Source organism: Nothobranchius furzeri, chromosome 18, assembly GCF_043380555.1.
Source record: "Nothobranchius furzeri strain GRZ-AD chromosome 18, NfurGRZ-RIMD1, whole genome shotgun sequence".
Classification (NCBI taxonomy): Eukaryota; Metazoa; Chordata; class Actinopteri; order Cyprinodontiformes; family Nothobranchiidae; genus Nothobranchius; species Nothobranchius furzeri.
The window spans coordinates 10,357,501-10,369,935 of record NC_091758.1 but is presented as its reverse complement, the minus strand read 5'-3'; positions in this window follow the sequence as shown (position 1 = coordinate 10,369,935).

Sequence of the window (12,435 nt, the reverse complement as noted above, 5' to 3'; positions counted from 1 at the left end):
GGATTGTCGTGGGCCAGACCGTGAGAGCGGAGGTGGGGGGTTGGGGTTTGCTGTGCTCCATTACTAGCAATGGGAACCGAATTCGGTACTTTTTAAGGTACCGACCGAATTCCATAGTACCGAGTCCGACTGAGCACCGATTCACGTCATTTGAAACGGTGCCTTGTTTCGGTACCCGTCCTTCATAACAAGAACTTGCCTAGACAGCTGTGCATGCGCAAGAGCGTTATGTCATCGGTCCCTGCGAGCCAGTTGTAAACAGAGCAGCATGGTAGAAAGAACGCACTCTAAAGCTTGGGTCCACTTCACTAAATGTGATGGGTAACTGGGTGATGATGAAACTAGCGACAACGATCTAAGTGAGACATCCTCATCTTAATCTGCTCTGGTAGGTAAATAAAATGTTTAAGATAACGTTAGCTTGATATGTTAGCTTCCATTCCACTAATGGTGCGTTCGCTTTCTCCTCGGAACTCCGAATTTCTGGCTAGAAGAAATGAACTTGAGTTTTGCTTCACTTTACTAAATGCGACGGGTGAGTGGGTGAAGATGAAACCAGCGACAACGATCTAAGTGTGAGGCATCATGGTTTTAATCTGCTCCTGCAGCTAAATAAACTAAGATAACGTTAGCTTGATATATTAGCTTCCATTGCCACCATTGTGATCAGCTAATGGTGCGTTCGCTTTCTCCTTGGAAATTCTAACTTCCCAGTAGGAAAAATCAAATGAAAAAGGACGGCAAAAGGAATGAAGATACACAGTAAATTTAGTTCACAGTAAAGATGTTTGCTTCAGTTTAATTATCAGCTTATAAAACTACAAGGACGATGTAAAAATACAAACAGTTGTTTATCGTGATATTTATCAAATATGGTTATATATTGAGAAAAATATGTATTTAATTATAAAAGAGAATTAAAATATTAAACACTCAAAAGTATCGAAAACTGGTACCGTTAAGTACCGGTATCAATTCGTAGGTACCGGGAATTAGTACCGGATCGATTCAAATGTCAAAGGTACCAATCCCTATCCATTACTGTCTCTCGTCAGTATCAGCGGAGGGGAGGCGTGAGCACTGCCTCACCCCTGCCACGTGGACCTCAGGGGATAAACCATCAACCCTGCTCAATGGTCACCTTTCCTCGCAGGGTCACCCATAATGACAGTGGGAGTGGGAGAGTTAAAGAATCATCTTTTTTTTTAGATCAGTCAATTTATATTTGCTCAATCCACCACCCACTCATCAGACATGAAAATGTCCGTCAGAAGCCACCTCGGAATTATCTTTTGACCAGTCTTGGATAGACTAAGGGGGCCCTACAACCTTCAGACACATCAGAAGTCCACGCTTCGCTTGCAGACCGGCTCTCCAACAGCTTCACAATCCTGTTCTCATTGAAACTACTCAATGGCATCAGAGTGGTTGATATTACTTTGATAATTTGTTTCTTCTTCCGGCTCTCGGAGGGTGCAGACGCTTTTTCCCTCCTCTCCTCCATATCTAATCCTCAAGGCCCTTTGTCTGTCTGTGTGTGCTGGGTGCACAGCTGCTTCTGCATTTTTTCTGTAAACTGGAAACTGAAATCACTAAAATGTATCTCATCAGTTGGTCTCTCAACGCGATTGATAAAATATTTTCAACAATGAGAACGGGAGAAAGGGCTCCCGGATGCCCCGCCGGGACAGACCCAGTTGGACATATCATGGACTCCTAGAAACAGTGTAACTTGATTTGTTTATCTCAGCTGTCTGTGGAGGACTCTGAAGACGTGTGGATATTCGTGGTGTTGGTGTCAGGTTTCCTGCTCATTGGCCTTGGAGGTTACCTGGCTTACTGGAAAATTAACGAGCTGTCGAGGAATATTGGCCTGCTCCCGGACCTCAGAGATGGATTGCACCACTCTGTGAATTCACAGACTCACATAATTGTCGAGATGACTCGTAAGCTTGGAACTTTGGCCGAGATTCATTCATTGGCACAAAAGATGGATGCCATCAAGGATAGAGTGGACGAATCAGCACGGATTGGGATAGATTAATGCCCATTATTGGGATTTTGAGAGGTTGAGGACCAAGGAACTTTAAGACAGAGAGACATTTATCTCTGTCTGGCCCCAAAACAATTTCTAATCAGAATCTGGCACCCTCGAGCCAGCAAGGCTCCAATGAAAACTCCCCCCTCAGAAGATATGTGGAATGTACCGTCGCTATGGCAACTCAACTCTATCTCCTATCCCAGCCTGGGCAGGACTGCGGGAAGGCCGCCGAATCGTTCCAGGGTCACTGCAACCCTCCAACCCTCAATGCTCCTCCCCCTATCCACACTGAGGTGACATACGCTGCTTCTATTGTTGCTGCAGGAACTGAGGTGGGGATAGTCCCAACCTACCACCCCACCTAGTGGACACCTACATTGTGTTGTCTGAAGTCTGTTGCATTTCTGTCTGAGGTGTTTTTTTGCAGAGCAAAGCTGCCCTCCCAGTGGAGGGTAACTCTGAAGTGCCTTTTTTTTCCCCTCCAGCTGAACCAGTCTGAACGGTTGACCAAGGGAACTTTAAGACAGAGGGGAAATTATCTCAGTCTGGCCCCAAAACAAGTTCTTATCTGAATCTGGTGCCCTTGAGCCAGTGAGGCTGAAGCAAATCCTCCCCCTCAGAAGAAATGTGGAATGCTGCCATTGCCATGGCAACTCTGTCTTCCTATCCCAGCCTGTGCGGGACTGCGACTGGTGAAGGCCATTGAATCGTTCCAGGAGTCACTGGGCTTTCTAAACCCAACGACCTCCCTCCCCCTGTCCAAACGGAGGTGACGAGCGCTGCTTATCGCGGCTGCATGCACTGATGTGAGGAGAGTCCCCAACCCTACCTCCCCACCTATTGGACACTTACGTTGTGTGATGTCTGAATATTGCGTCAGACCCGTGCCACAACTCGTGCACGCGCATTGGGTCCACAGCGCGCGTGTGAACGGGACTCGCGAGCGAAAATATACATGGCAACGCGCGCGTGAACGGGACTCGCGAGCGAAAATATACATGGCGAGAGGTCATTTGTGCACTGAGAGGGAGCAAACTGTGTCTGTGAGCGCACAAGGATGTGCACAAGTGACAAACCTGCGTGCGCGCGTTGCCAACGAGCACACGGCAGAGGAAAACGTGCGCGCGCGGCAGCCTCTCTGCGCGCTCGGCAGCCTCTGCGCGCTCGGTTTCTAATTCCGCTCGCTCGGCTGTGAGGGCTTTTGGCACTCTGGAGGCGTGGCCTGTGGCAGATCTTCCCTGTCCTCTGATTGGTTAGTTTACCCCGCACTTTACTCTCTACCTATCTATATAAAAAAATCTTAGATCCAGCAGTTGCTGTCATAGCTCAGCTGGGAGAGTGGGTGACTCTCATTCTGGAGGATCCAGGTTCAAGTCTGGCCAAGGAACAGAGTTGATGTCATTATTCTTTCCTAATTCCTGTGATATTATTTTACAGTTGTGACCGTTCAACTGTCATTAAACGTCCGAATGTTTGCTGGGCAGTGTTTTAAAAAGTGCACATAAGCTAGATGGTTTTAACCAGGTAAAAATAGACTTGTGGGTGTAGGTATGCTCAAGTTTAAAAAGTTCTTGCCTCATTAATGTATTGTTTATTTTTTTTCAGCATTTAATTGACAAATTATCCTTTCAAATAATTAATTGATGAGTTCCATAATTGTCCATTTAGAATTGTTGAATGGACTGAGTCAAGTTTGGTGCACTTTATAAATTTCAAAACATGTTTTTTTATTTTAATTATGCATATAAAAAAATTTAATGTTAATTTATTGAAATATTTCTATTTTTTCTTTACCTCACCCTTGTTTTGACAAAAACAAGACCTTGCTGGATAATATCACGGAGAAACTATTTGTTCACAGTACTTGGCTCAGTGAGGATCTGTATACCAAAGGAGGAGATACTCAGAAATCTGTCTGCAGATTGTTACAACCCAGACTGGAAGTGGTGGGCTGTAATAAGAAAGGAGACCAAACAGAGGAGTGGGGGGTTCAACAACTGATTTATTTAACCAAAGTAAGGATTTACTATTATTTATATGCATAATTAAAATAAAAAAACATGTTTTGAAATATATAAAGTGCACCAAACTTGACTCAGTCCATTCAACAATTCTAAATGGACAATTATGTAACTCATCAATTAATTATTTGAAAGGATAATTTGTCAATTAAATGCTGAAAAAAATAAACAATACATTAATGAGGCAAGAACTTTTTAAACTTGAGCATACCTACACCCACAAGTCTATTTTTACCTGGTTAAAACCATCTAGCTTATGTGCACTTTTTAAAACACTGCCCAGCAAACATTCGGACGTTTAATGACAGTTGAACGGTCACAACTGTAAAATAATATCACAGGAATTAGGAAAGAATAATGACATCAACTCTATGTTCCTTGGCCGGACTCAAACCTGGATCCTCCAGAGTGAGAGTCACCCGCTCTCCCAGCTGAGCTATGACAGCAACTGCTGAATCTCAGATTTTTTTATATAGATAGGTAGAGAGTAAAGTGCGGGGTAAACTAACCAATCAGAGGACAGGGAAGATCTGCCACAGGCCACACCTCCAGAGTGCCAAAAGCCCTCACAGCCGAGCGAGCGGAATTAGAAACCGAGCGCGCAGAGAGGCTGCCGAGCGCGCAGAGAGGCTGCCGCGTGCGCACGTTTTCCTCTGCCGTGTGCTCGTTGACAAAGCGCGCACGCAGGTTTGTCACTTGTGCACATCCTTGTGCGCTCACAGACACAGTTTGCTCCCTCTCAGTGCACAAATGACCTCTCGCCATGTATATTTCCGCTCGCGAGTCCCGTTCACACGCGCGCTGTGGACCCAATGCGCGTGCACGGGTTGTGGCACGCTTTAAACGCCATATATGAAGTCTGTTGCATTTCTGTCTGAGGTGTTTTTTTGCAGAGCAAAGCTGCCCTGCCTGTGGAGGGTAACTCTGAAGTGCCTTTTTTTCCCTCCACCTGTCTCAATCCTCATAAACCCTCTGATCTATATTAAGGTAGTGCAACTCGGGTTGTGAATTACCACAGTCACCAATTCTTGTCATGTGTCTATGTCTATGTATGTATGTCTGATCTCAGAATTGTGTGTACTGAAACTCTATTTTCCCTCTGAGATTAATAAAGTATCTTTGAATTTAATTGAATTGTATCTTTGACTTGTTGAACAACAGTGATCATTGGATCTGCAAAGCTGCTTTTAAAACTTCACTTTTTGTCTTTATAGGATAAAATACAATCAATGAATCATCAGAATGATCTGAAAAGATGAATTAATGGGCATTTGTTGAACTTCTACAGAAGGTATTGCTTGGGTTTTCTGACTATTGCCACAGTAAGCTTCAAAATATTATTTGCATCCTGAATAAAGGAGAAAAAAAGCTGGTTCTCACAGAAACTGCTAAAACGTGCTCATGCCAGGACGGAGATTGGTTGAGACAGGACTGAGAAGTTTTGATCCCCTAAAAAATGATAACTTGCAAAAGCAACTGCAGCTACAGTGGTTGCACAATCTGATAAATGAGCCAAAAATGTGTTTCTTTGGATTTTGAATCTTGTGGAACCAGCTCCCAGCTTTAATCCGTGAGGCAGACATCTTGTTTACTTTTAAGACTAGGCTTAAAACATTTTTATTTGACAGGGTCTATGGTTAAAATCTGATATTAGCCCAGATCTGGACAAGTGGGGGAGTAGAGGGAGGTGGAGTGTACAGTCGGTAAAGACGGCTCTGTTTTGGTTTTTTTCTTTATGAAGATATTTGACCCACATACAATATGAACTCTCAGGAGACCAGGAGATGTAATACAAAATAGTTTATTATAGAGGTCAGCAGAGGCTGGTAGGGATGGGGCTGGCTCTGGAGCCAGAGATTGGACCACTGGAAGAAAAGACACATGAAATTATGATCGGGACGAGGAGGAATAAATAATTTAGTGGGGAGAGTTCTTACTGGGATTAGGCTGCAGCAGAGCGTGCGAGAGGTGAGCCGGTACCGGGGCTGTGAGTCTATGAGGAGGTTCCGGGAGGAGCAGTGACTGAAGGAGCTTGGAGGTGAGTGCAGGTGATAGGAGTGCTGTGAGCATAAAATATATATTTATAGCTTACAGCGTGATGTTGGAGGCTGGTAGGAGTCTCCCTGATGTCCTGCTGAGCTGTGGTAGCCTCGTGGTGGGGGCCATTGGCTAGCACACTGTTGCTAATCATTTAATCATTCTCCCTCTCCTGATGATAACATTTTACTTTCTTTGACATTGAATATGCTACTACAAGTTTACCTGTTTAACTATATATTCACTCGGATAAATACAATAAAGTTGATCTCTCACCAAATAGAATATTTATGGCAAAACATCTTTTTTTTTGCCTCCACCTTCAGATCAGACCATTTTTTATATCTGCCACAGATCTCTCTAAAGAACTCACAACATTGACGGCTTCAGCAATGCTGTGCCACTCCGTGGCTTTTCTCTTCTTTGTTTGCAAAAGCACTTCCTTTCATTTCTCCACCTCACCCACAAGTACCTTAATTTCTGCTTCAGTGAAACTGCGCTTCCTTGATCCGCGGCCGGCATCGTTAATGGTGAAATGCTGCAACAAGCCGGCTTATGCACATGCACGAGATCCACAAGGCACTTTGCATTGACCATTTATGGCAGAAAGTGGGTGTGTTGAGGGTGAGATGTGATCCAGAAACACCTGAGAACATTTCTAGTTAGTCTCTGATTTATGAAGCTGAGATTGCGTGCAGCTGTGCGTACTCCATGTTTGATAGATCACAAACCTGCTTGGCATAAGTACATTTGTTTTGCTGAGCTGAAGTACGGTTTAAGTAAGGATTCTACGCAATGAGACACCTGACCTGTATTGGAATGTTTACCATGTAAAGTGCATTGAGACGACTCTTGTCATGATTTGGCGCTTTGTAAATAAACTTGAATTGAATGCCAATGAAGAATTTTACGCCAGTTATGAAGTATGTTTCTGTATAAAAGTAATACATATTTTTGATCTCACTTTGCATTTATCTTCCTAAACAGCTTCTGTTCAGAGAAGTGCTCTTTACGACTTTGCAAATGATGTATTAACCAAAATCCTGGGGTTATTTATAGAAGTAAACTTAAAAAATGCAGCAAGATGTAACTCCAACATTTCTGTCAAAAACAATTGCGTAATGCCTTTTTTAAACATGTCCTGTCCTGACAGTAGAAGCAGACAGAATGGTTGGTCCGGGTGCCAATACATTTAACATACGTGGGATATTCCTCCATTTGCACCATAGCCTTTATTATGTTTGTGGCATGTTGGACTGGACTCACATTTACTCTTGTAGAGTTTTATTATGATGGCCCCACTGTTTTGTCCTGTCTGTGCATTGGTTCTTGTGCTGCTTCTTTGCACCATGTTCAGGCTTGGGCCCTGTTGATTGGGACTGGGAAGGCGCTTTATAAATAAAATGAACTTGAACTTGTTTATTTGTTGTCTACTGCTGTCGCTTCATTGCCTCCTCCCTCTCTTTCCCTGTTTATGTTGTATATGTCTTTTCTCCCTGCCTATCCACTCTGGTACGTAGGCAATTGTGGTCTAGCATACCACAAACATAATAAAGGCTATGGCGCAACAGGAGGCATTTCTCACACACGTGTACATGCAGCATATGAAGAACCATTCAGTCTGCTTAAACTGCCAAGGGAAACAGACCGGCTAAAAAAAATATAGTAGCAGACACAGAGCAGACTGAATGGTAAATGGCCTGTATTTGTATAGCACCTTTTTAGGGTTCTACAACCCCCCAAGGCACTTCACAACACAATCAGTCATTCACACACACATTCACACGCTGGTGGTGATGAGCTACGATGTAGCCACAGCTGTTCTGAGGCGCACTGACAGAGGCGAGGCTGCCGAGCACTGGCACCACCAGTCCTTCTGTCCACCACCAGCAGTCAAGGCAGGTTAAGTGTCTTGCTTAAAGACACAAAAGCAGCATTCTCTGGTCAGAACTGGGATCGAATCTGCAACCTTCTGATTACTGGACAACCCTCTCTCCCTCCTGAGCTACTGATTGAAGAATATCTTGCGTAAAAACATTAGACCACATAAGTGTTTATTCACCCGTAACTGAAGGAACTCAAAACTACTCACTAAATGTTTTGTTCATTGAGAGAAAATGTGGGAAATGCGGGCTTAGAGGTGAAGGAGAATGAGGGACACGTGTCTGTCTTTAAAAGTCTCTGAAATACATAAACACAATTTAAACACACAATGGTAAACATACCATCGTGGACCGGAGCCATGACTGCAGTGATGGCAGGATACCCCCAGACAAGCACTATGCCGTCTGTTGTCCTGGCAGAGAAAGTCTTTGCCACAGAAGTCAGGGAGAACATCCGTGTGTACGACTTAGCTGCCAGAGAGGTAAATCAGGCCTAAAGCCTGATTCATGCTTCTCCGTCTGCGTCAGTGCGGAGACACGCAACGTCCTTGCGGGCCTGCTGGAGAGCTCCGCAAGGACGGACGGAGTCGAGCTCTCTTTTCTAAACATCTGTAAGTCGAGACGGACAACACGAGCTTGTGATTGGTCAGGACACTGCTGTCGTCTACACTGCCGCCATTGCGCCCTCAAAAGCATAAAGAGAGCCAAGGACAACCAGAGGCAGACAAGGAACACCTTGAAGAATACCCCGCGAAAAAACTCTAAAAACATGGACGTTTAATTCTCCCGTGACTGGAGGAGTGAAAACATGCGCAGCAAGCGTTTTATTTGTGGACGGAAATGACGGGAAACGTGGGTTTAGAGGTGGCGAGCGCATGAAGAGGTGGAGGAGAACGAGAGACAAATTTGTCCGTTTTAAAAAGTCCCTTATATACAAAAAACACAATATAAGCACACTATCTTGGACCAATACATGACAGGATACCACAGAACAGCGCTACACCCTCTGTTGTCCTGCCGGGGAATTGCTTTGCAACACTCTCCAGGAGACGGAGAAGTATGAGAGCAAAACGCTTCCGTCAATCCGTGCGTGTCTGTCCCTTGCGGAGCTGACGGAGAAGCATGAATCAGGCTTAACACCTAAAAACACTTGTTTTTGATTCCCTGAGCATTTCAGACATGACAAGTAAAACATAGTGCAAAACATAGTGAATTACCTTAATCACCTCAGGAATTCAAATTCAAATTCAAAAATACTTAATCCCAGAGGGAAATTGATTACATATGTTTTAATTTATGAACATTTACACTCTGCAATTCAGATTATGACCTCTGGGCGAGCAACAATAACTTTTGAAAATTTCTTCCTGTTTTTTTAATTAGCATACCTTTTTGGATTTATCACAATTGTTTCTAAATATACCCCCCCCCCATGAGGTGTCAGGTGAACACCACACACACACACACACACACACAAGAACAGCTGCTGCAGAATCTCAAGTATGTTCACTGTCTTAACGGCATGAATAATCAGGAATGGTATGTCTGCAACACACACACACACACACACACACACACACACACACACACACACACACACACACACACACACACACACACACGTGCACACACACACACACACACACACACGTGCACGCACGCACACACACACACACACACACACAAACTGTTTCTTTGTGTGAGAATGGCATTCATGTGTGTGTGATGGTCTTAGCATTGCATTTGTAAAATTGCTGTACACACAAATAGTGACAAAGTATATTTATATTTCTTGCTTGAGCACTACTCTTAACTGTACTTTAAAACAGAAGGCAGACTCAGGCCTGATGTTTAGCTTGGATTCAATGCCAGTTATTCTTTTTGGACCACTTCTTTATATTGTTTCAAATTTGCAAAAATGGTTAGGGTTGGGGTTAGGAGCTGAATCTGAGCTCAAAGTGAAACAGAAAAATCTTCATCAGGGTTAAAGGCTAAATCTTGCACGGCGTAACAGGAAAGGACAGATGATGACATTTGATGCTTGCTCTCTTTGTTGGACTGTTATGACAGTCAGCATCAGAGGAGGTATGCAATCCCAGCTTGTAAAGTTTTCACTCCTCACCACATGATGTTGATAACTGTTTCCTGGTTAAAGGAGTCCTTACAAGGCTCAAAAATCTTTATAGGAATTCAAAATGGTAACTCAATATCAGACCTCTAACCTTTGAGGGCACGGACATCCTGTCGGGAGGACCATTTTCTGGACCAGGCTCGATTCTTAGAGCCTCCTCCACCTGCTTTTGTATGTCCCACACCACCGCCGCTCCCACCAGGTAGGATGGGGGAAGGATGGTGACAGGTACCGGGTCGGAGTCCAGTGAATACGGAGAGGGCATCTGGTTTGGTGTTTTTACTTCCTGGTCTGAAAGAGATAAAGTAAAATCTAGAAAAGAACAATGACCAGCGGTACTGTCTGGGATTAAGTCTCTTTGCCTCCTTCAGATACGACAAGTTCTTGTGATCAGTCCAGACAATTTGGGGTAAGTCAGCCCCCTCCAGCCAATGTCTCCATTCTTCGAAAGCCAGTTTAACGGCCAATAATTCGTGGTCTCCATCATCATAGTTACGCTCGGCCTGGCTCAGACGTCGGGAGAAGAAGGCACATGGATGAAGAAGGTGATTGGCGGTGGAGACATGAGACAGGATGGCTCCTACTCCTGTGTCAGAGGCGTCAACCTCGAGGGTGAACTGCTTGGTGGGGTCTGGTCTTGTATATGGGAGCGTGGGAGAACTTATCCTTTAGTTCGTTGAAAGCCTTATCGGCCTCTGGGGTCCAGGCAAAGGGTCGTTTAACAGAGATGAGGTCGGTGAGAGGGGCAGCTGTCTGGCTGTAGTTGAAAATGAATCTCCAATAAAAATTTGCGAAACCCAGGAACCTCTGCAAATGTTTGCGTGTTGTAGGTGTTGGCCACTCGACCACTGCTTTTACCTTGTCAGGGTCCGTCCTCAACTGCCCACTCTCCAAAATAAAGCAGAGAAACTTGACTGAGGGAATGTGAAACTCACATTTCTCGGCTTTAACGTACAGACGGTTCTCCAATAGTCTTTGGAGTAATGCTCGGACATGAACTTGATGCTCAGCCAGGTCCTTGGAAAAAGTTAAGATATCGTCAAGGTACACAGACATGAACTTGTTAATGAAATCACCTAGGACACTATTTACCGGAGCTTGAAAAACAGCGGGAGCGTTGGTCAGGCCAAACGGCATTACGAGATATTCTTAATGCCCCAGGGGTGTCTTAAATGCCGTTTTCCATTCATCCCCCTCCCGCATACGTACCAGATGGTAGGCATCATGGAGATCCAACTAAGTAAACACAATGGAATCTTGGACTGGTTCGAGGGTAAATGACAACAGTGGGAGGGGGTACTTGTTTTTAATGGTTGTCTGATTGAGCCCCCGGTAGTCAATGCAGGGTCTAACCCCCAAATTCCACTACCTCCGCTCCGCTCCGCTCCGACACGAACGCCGGAGCAAAATCGGTCCCGTTGTAGTCAATCAGAGCAATTCCACTACTGCGGCCGTGCTCCGGCAGTGCGGCGCCGTGCGCCGCCCTCTGTTCCGGCGTCCGGCAAAAATAGGATCGATTCTATTTTTGCCGGATGCCGGAGCACCTCCGCAGTCAATGGACAGAAATCACAACCGCCCAACAGGAAAAGGAGCAAGCACAACTTCCGTTTTTCACAATAAATCGATAAACAAAAGGCGTTTTTTGTTTCATATGCACAGGTTTAACAACTTTTAACAACTATCAATGGCGGCTGAAGTTTAAATGCACAAAAATAAGCCATAAATCCAGTTTCTACTATCAAAGTAGTCACACTTTGTTGATCCAAACACTGCTGATCTCTCAACACAAATGATGGGCAGATTAAACAGTTCATGCCGATGCTTCTCCCACACAACGGGTGTTTGGATCTAACTTCCGCGTTTATTGCTCGGACTGTATCGCAAGATCTTGAAAGTCCCGCGCATGCTTGTTTGCCCACCTCAGGTCTCCGCACCGGAGCGGAGCCGTTGTAGAGCGCATACCAGTAAAAATTGAGTTCGGAAGCAAGCGGCTTCGGAAGGCGGGGGCGGACCGCAGCGGAGCGGAGCGGAGGTAGTGGAATTTTGGGGTAAGGGAACCATCTTTCTTTGCCACAAAGAAAAACCCAGCACCCAGGGGGCACGTAGATGGCCGTATGAGACCAGAAGCCAACGACTCGTTTATATATGTCTCCGTGCATGCTCTCTCAGGTGTGGAAAGGCTATATAATCTGCCAGATGGCAATGTGGCCCCTGGTAGTAGCTCAATAGCGCAATCAAAAGGTTTATGAGGGGGCAGAGATGAGGCTTTAGTCTTGTTAAATACCTGATGCAGGTCATGGTAGGTGGTGGGCACACCTGACA